This window comes from Rattus norvegicus, chromosome 2 (assembly GCF_036323735.1).
Source record: "Rattus norvegicus strain BN/NHsdMcwi chromosome 2, GRCr8, whole genome shotgun sequence".
NCBI lineage: Eukaryota > Metazoa > Chordata > Mammalia > Rodentia > Muridae > Rattus > Rattus norvegicus.
Genome location: NC_086020.1, coordinates 124,749,545 through 124,755,784, shown reverse-complemented (window position 1 = coordinate 124,755,784; position 6,240 = coordinate 124,749,545). Strand labels below are relative to the sequence as shown.

At 41.9% G+C, this 6,240-nt stretch overlaps 1 non-coding gene across 1 annotated transcript; it reads left to right on the top strand.

Annotated features, from left to right (window-relative positions):
• The first annotated feature begins 4,653 nt into the window (after positions 1-4,653).
• On the top strand, positions 4,654-4,783 carry LOC120101334 (small nucleolar RNA SNORA17). The gene has a single exon (XR_005501702.1). It is a non-coding gene; the product is annotated as a small nucleolar RNA SNORA17 (small nucleolar RNA).
• Positions 4,784-6,240: the final 1,457 nt, after the last annotated feature.

Here is a 6,240-nt window from a genome sequence, read left to right as displayed (position 1 = left end):
TCCCACTATTATTGTGTGAGGTGCAATGTGTGTTTTGAGCTTTAGTAAGGTTTCTTTTACGTATGTAGTTGCCCTTGTATTTGGGGCATAGATATTTAGGATTGAGACTTCATCTTGGTGGATTTTTCCTTTGATGAATATGAAGTGTCCTTCCTTATCTTTTTTGATGACTTTTAGTTGGAAATTGATTTTATTTGATATTAGAATGGCTACTCCAGCTTGCTTCTTCTGACCATTTGCTTGGAAAGTTGTTTTCCAGCCTTTCACTCTGAGGTAGTGTCTGTATTTGTCCCTGAGGTGTGTTTCCTGTAGGCAGCAAAATGCAGGGTCCTCGTTGCGTATCCAGTTTGTTAATCTATGTCTTTTTATTGGGGAGTTGAGGCCATTGATATTGAGAGATATTAAGGAATAGTGATTATTGTTTCCCTTTATATTCATATTTGGATGTGAGGTTATGTTTGTGTGCTTTCATTCTCTTTGTTTTGTTGCCAAGACGATTAGTTTCTTGCTTCTTCTAGGGTATAGCTTGCCTCCTTATGTTGGGCTTTACCATTTATTATCCTTTGTAGTGCTGGATTTGTAGAAAGATATTGTGTAAATTTGGTTTTGTCATGGAATATCTTGGTTTCTCCATCAATGTTAATTGAGAGTTTTGCTGGATACAGTAACCTGGGCTTGCATTTGTGTTCTCTTAGGGTCTGTATGACATCAGTCCAGGATCTTCTGGCCTTCATAGTTTCTGGCGAGAAGTCTGGTGTGATTCTGATAGGTCTCCCTTTATATGTTACTTGACCTTTTTCCCTTACTGCTTTTAATATTCTTTCTTTATTTTGTGCGTTTGGTGTTTTGACAATTATGTGACGGGAGGTGTTTCTTTTCTGGTCCAATCTATTTGGAGTTCTGTAGGCTTCTTGTATGTCTATGGGTATCTCTTTTTTTAGGTTAGGGAAGTTTTCTTCTATGATTTTGTTGAAGATATTTACTGGTCCTTTGAGCTGGGAGTCTTCACTCTCTTCTATACCTATTATCCTTAGGTTTGATCTTCTCATTGAGTCCTGGATTTCCTGTATGTTTTGGACCAGTAGCTTTTTCCGCTTTACATTATCTTTGACAGTTGAGTCAATGATTTCTATGGAATCTTCTGCTCCTGAGATTCTCTCTTCCATCTCTTGTATTCTGTTGGTGAAGCTTGTATCTACAGCTCCTTTTCTCTTCTTTTGGTTTTCTATATCCAGGGTTGTTTCCAGGTGTTCTTTCTTGATTGCTTCTATTTCCATTTTTAATTCCTTCAACTGTTTGATTGTGTTTTCCTGGAATTCTTTCAGGAATTTTTGCGATTCCTCTCTGTAGGCTTCTACTTGTTTATTAATGTTTTCCTGTGTTTCCCTAAGTGTGTTCATGTCTTTCTTGAAGTCCTCCAGCATCATGATCAAATATGATTTTGAAACTAGATCTTGCTTTTCTGGTGTGTTTGGATATTCCATGTTTGTTTTGGTGGGAGAATTGGGCTCCGATGATGGCATGTAGTCTTGGTTTCTGTTGCTTGGGTTCCTGCGCTTGCCTCTCGCCATCAGATTATCTCTAGTGTTACTTTGTTCTGCTATTTCTGACAGTGGCTAGACTGTCCTATAAGCCTGTGTGTCAGGAGTGCTGTAGACCTGTTTTCCTCTCTTTCAGTCAGTTACGGGGACAGAGTGTTCTGCTTTTGGGCGTGTAGTTTTTCCTCTCTACAGGTCTTCAGCTGTTCCTGTGGGCCTGTGTCTTGAGTTCACCAGGCAGCTTTCTTGCAGCAGAAAATTTGGTCTTACCTGTGGTCCCGAGGCTCAAGTTCGCTCGTGGGGTGCTGCCCAGGGGCTCTCTGCAGCGGCAGCAACCAGGAAGACCTGTGCCGCTCCTTCCGGGAGCTTCAGTGCACCATGGTTCCAGATGGTCTTTGGCTTTTTCCTCTGGCGTCCGAGATGTGTGTGCAGGGAGCAGTCTCTTCTGGTTTCCCAGGCTTGTCTGCCTCTCTGAAGGTTTAGCTCTCCCTCCCACGGGATTTGGGTGCAGAGAACTGTATGCATTGAAGTTTTTAATCTTTCTGATTAACGTTCCTTTCCCTTTCTCTTGTGGTAGACAGTTTTGCATGAGGAAACGTATGATGAACTGTTTGAATGTATCCATATTTATTGCATAGAAAGATGTCAAATCAGGGAAAGAGATAAAATGTTAGTGTTATTCTGGTTCCTTTTGTATGTTCATGTGACACAGTTCAACAAGAGTTATTTAAATATTCTTTTCTCTTAACTATTCCATTGTCTTTGTTATTTTTTGTTCTGTTTCTGTTGGTTGGGTTTTCCTTTAGTTAATGTTTGTTTGCATGAATGCTGACTTTAGTTAGATACCAGATAAAACCTAGATTTTTATTATTCATTTGAATAGTCTCATTTTTGTATAAATTTCTATATTTGGAATCAGTATAATCTCTTTATAGTTTATTTACTGACTTGATGAAATGAGCCAGAATCAGCCTATGGTCAGAAACTAACTGTAGACCATAATCATGACTATCTTCACGGAACTATGTAATATTATAAGCACTGTACACACGTAATTCAATTTCTGCATTTATTGTGTACAAATTTTACATACAAAGAAACACCTCAAACTCTGTTAATGTCATTAGTAATGCCCATGCAGAAGTGCACAAAGACAAGCTAGACATTTGAAATTTGCATTGGATTGCACAGAAGTAAGAATGGAAAGTTAAGATTGGATGTGATAGAATAGTTTTTATCAAGGCCTCCAGTCCCAGCATAGACAGTGCAGAGCAGGCTCTCTGGTCTCAAGTTCTTTCCCCTTCTCTTGTGCTAGACATTTCTCCATAAGGCAATGTGTGATGAGCTGTTTGAGTGCATCCATATTTATTGCATAGAAAGATGTCAAATCAGGATAAGAGATAAAGTGTTAGTGTCTACGGCAGAAGGAAACAGCCAAGTGGAGATTTCCTGATGTGCTTCTTTTATTTTAAAACATTTCACAGATCTGCAAAGTGAAAATTAGCTGAGGCTCTGGGGTAAATTTGTGGGTGTTTGAAGGAACTCACAAATCCACTGAACATCTGCAAAGATACTTTTGGTTCATTGTGCAATATTCACAGATACGTTTTCAGTGGCCGAGACAGCTTGCAAAAAGTTAGAGAAAAGCAAGTTTTAGGAAGGAAAAAGTTGGTCCGTAAATGCACTTCATCCATTGTGAATATAACGTGGTTAAATAATTTTACGTATCATATTACTGAGCGTGTAGGGACTGCATACTGCATGTTTTCCAGATATGATTATTTCATATAAATATATTTCTAACAGAAATACACTTTTTGTCAGATATAAGAATAAATTAGTAATAAGCCATATTATTTTATAATCGTCCATTGCTTTGAATATCTCAGAAAGAGTTGTACACTAAGGAAGACAGAAGCCCTAAGCGAGAACATGCTGATGTTGCTTTTCTAAATGGCAATGTGTCCAATCTGCGTTGTAAGTGCTTGTGCTCATACCCAGAGGTGTGTGCAGTTCAAGCCTTGGTCAGAGAAATTCCTTATTGCAGTAGGTAAAGGCTACTGCAGGCTCCCAGATGGTCAGAGTTCTGAGAATAAGCAACCATGAGTGCTCAGCTGTAGATGGAGCATCTGTATCTATCCCAGACCCAAGACTCATGGAACATCAGAGAAGAGGGGCTAGAATGAAGTTAAAACCTGCAGCATAGAGAGGACAACTGTGAACTATGTCGTCTAGGTATGACATGGTGGCTGCACAGTGAACTCACAGCAGGTGTGGTTCCCTACACAGATCAAGTCAGGAAAATTCCAGCATCAGGATCTGGTGGTGGAGGCACATGCCTTTTCTCCCAGAACTTGGGAGGCAGATCTCTGAGTTCAAGGCCTGGCTTACAGAGTGAGTTCCAGGACAGCCAGGGCTACACAGAGAAACCCTGTCTCAAGTAAGCAAAACAAAATAGAAGAAAATCCAACATCACGGTAGGTAGGAATCCCAGGACCCATTCCACAGCAGAGGTGCTAATAATGAACTGAGAGCCGTTAGAAGATGGAAAGATACTTTATGTCACAGGTGTACGTTTCTCATGTCCCAGTGAATGACTCAACACCTAGGCACACATGAGCATTGCTAATTGGACTCCATGCATTGAAAACAAACAAATAATACAAGACGGGGAACATGAAGTAGGGAGGAAGACATACATAATATACATATGTTATATATATGCACACGCACACATATACATACATATACCACACACACACACACACACACACACACACACACACATATATATATATATATATATATATATGTGTACTTCAAGGAATAAAATAAAAGAATTATGTTGCAGATATAACCATTGGGGCTTGGATCCTCATAGTCAGATGGTCTTTACCCCGTGGTCAGTTATGGTTTTCTGTAGTGGTCTTTGTTTGCTGCAGAGAGAAACTTCTTTACTCTCAGAGGTCAGTACAAGCCAGACAACAGTCCTGTGCTCCCAAGATGAGCATGACGCTAAGAAAGGCTATGAGTTCCAAGTCAGATTTGGGGACCTTTTCTTAGTAATAAAAGAAACAAAGACAATGAAGAATATAGGACCTAAGACAGCCTCAGACCTTCCTCTAGAGGACTGCAGGTATGGCTGCTGTGTCACATGGACATCAGTAGGTGTCATAGAGGAGAGAAGCTATGTCTAAACTTTGTATTTTCATTTTGAACATCTGATTGATTAGTTGCCTAACACTCCCTGGAAAAAAGCAAGCCTGAGAGAACCACCAGTCCAGCGCCAGGGGTTCTAGAGAGGAGTTAGCCTGAAAGGATCACCTGTTTGGCGTCAGACATGCCCAGATGGGTACCAAGCCAGAGACTTGAAGAACCTCTCCTGGGACAGTGGGCTTCAGACTGGAAGACTGGAGTGAGCCTGAGACACACAGCTCTTGCATGGATTCACTAGGGAAGGTAGATCCAGGTAAGGAGTGAGCTGGAGGCAATCACCAGATTCGTGCCATGGGGTCTGGGCAGGGAGCTAACCTGAGATGTCCAAAACTGCAAAGGCCTGTAGGTGGGGCTGACCATGCCTGAGATGATTCCTTACCAGTGCCATAATGCACTAGAAGGACATAGCACTCCTGAGACCACTCCTGAGATGACCTCAGACACTCAGAGACCCCAAGCACCACTAAGAGGAACAAGTAAGTGGTGGAGAAATGGAAGAGAAAGAGAATCAGAAGGAAGTGGGCACAACAAAGAATGGCAAAATTGGAAACTTGAGTGTAGTAAGGACCAACCTGATGTGAGTAGCCAGTGGTACCACCTGGGGCCATGTTGGCATCCTGGACTGTGTTGTCACCAGCATATCATCCTTTGTCCTACAACAGCAGGGATCTATTACCAGGAAGATGTCCCTGATCTGAGTGGCCACTCCAAGAAATGTTGATATCAGAAGGCTGTACAGAATTGGTCCCATCCCTCACCTGGGCATGTGTGATAGCTGGTCTTGGGTCATAAGCAGGAGACATGCCCCTGCACCTAGCCAGCTGCATCACTCAGGAGAGTGGATCCTATACCTTGCCTGAGCAGCACATTACAGCTAACCCTGATAGTAAGGTGTGTGAGCCTGGAAGAGCTGGCCCCACAAGTTGTCTGCTGTGTTGAAGCATGAGCAAGGGATAGATGCCCTCCCAGACCTTGCCCCTTGCCATCTATAGCAGAGAGGAGAGGGAGACAAGAGTGCAGGAGAGCTGGCCCTTCCTCTCACCTGCTGCAGCAGTAGGGAGAACAGGCCCTGCACCCGTCTGGGCAGCACAGTAGAACTGGCTCTGAATGTGAGGTTTATAGGTGAGCCAGCTCCAAGGACATAACTGGAGGAGAGCCTTGGGTCCAGAGAGATAGCTTAGCAGTTAAGATCATTGTCTGCTCTTGTATAGGACCAGGCTTGATTCCCAGCACTCACATCAGAGATCACAAACATCTGTAACTCATGTTCCAAGGCAATCTTATGCCCTCCTTTGGTCTTGTGAGCATCAGACATACATGTGGTATATAGACGCATGCAGGCAAACCACTCACACATGTAAAAATAATAAGTAAAGGTTTTTAAAAAGAGACTTATTGCAGAAAGTCAACTCCACAATGTTGAGCACTTTATTCTGCTCTTCATTGTATTTAGTTGCAGTTCTGTTTATTTTATTTATTATTTTCT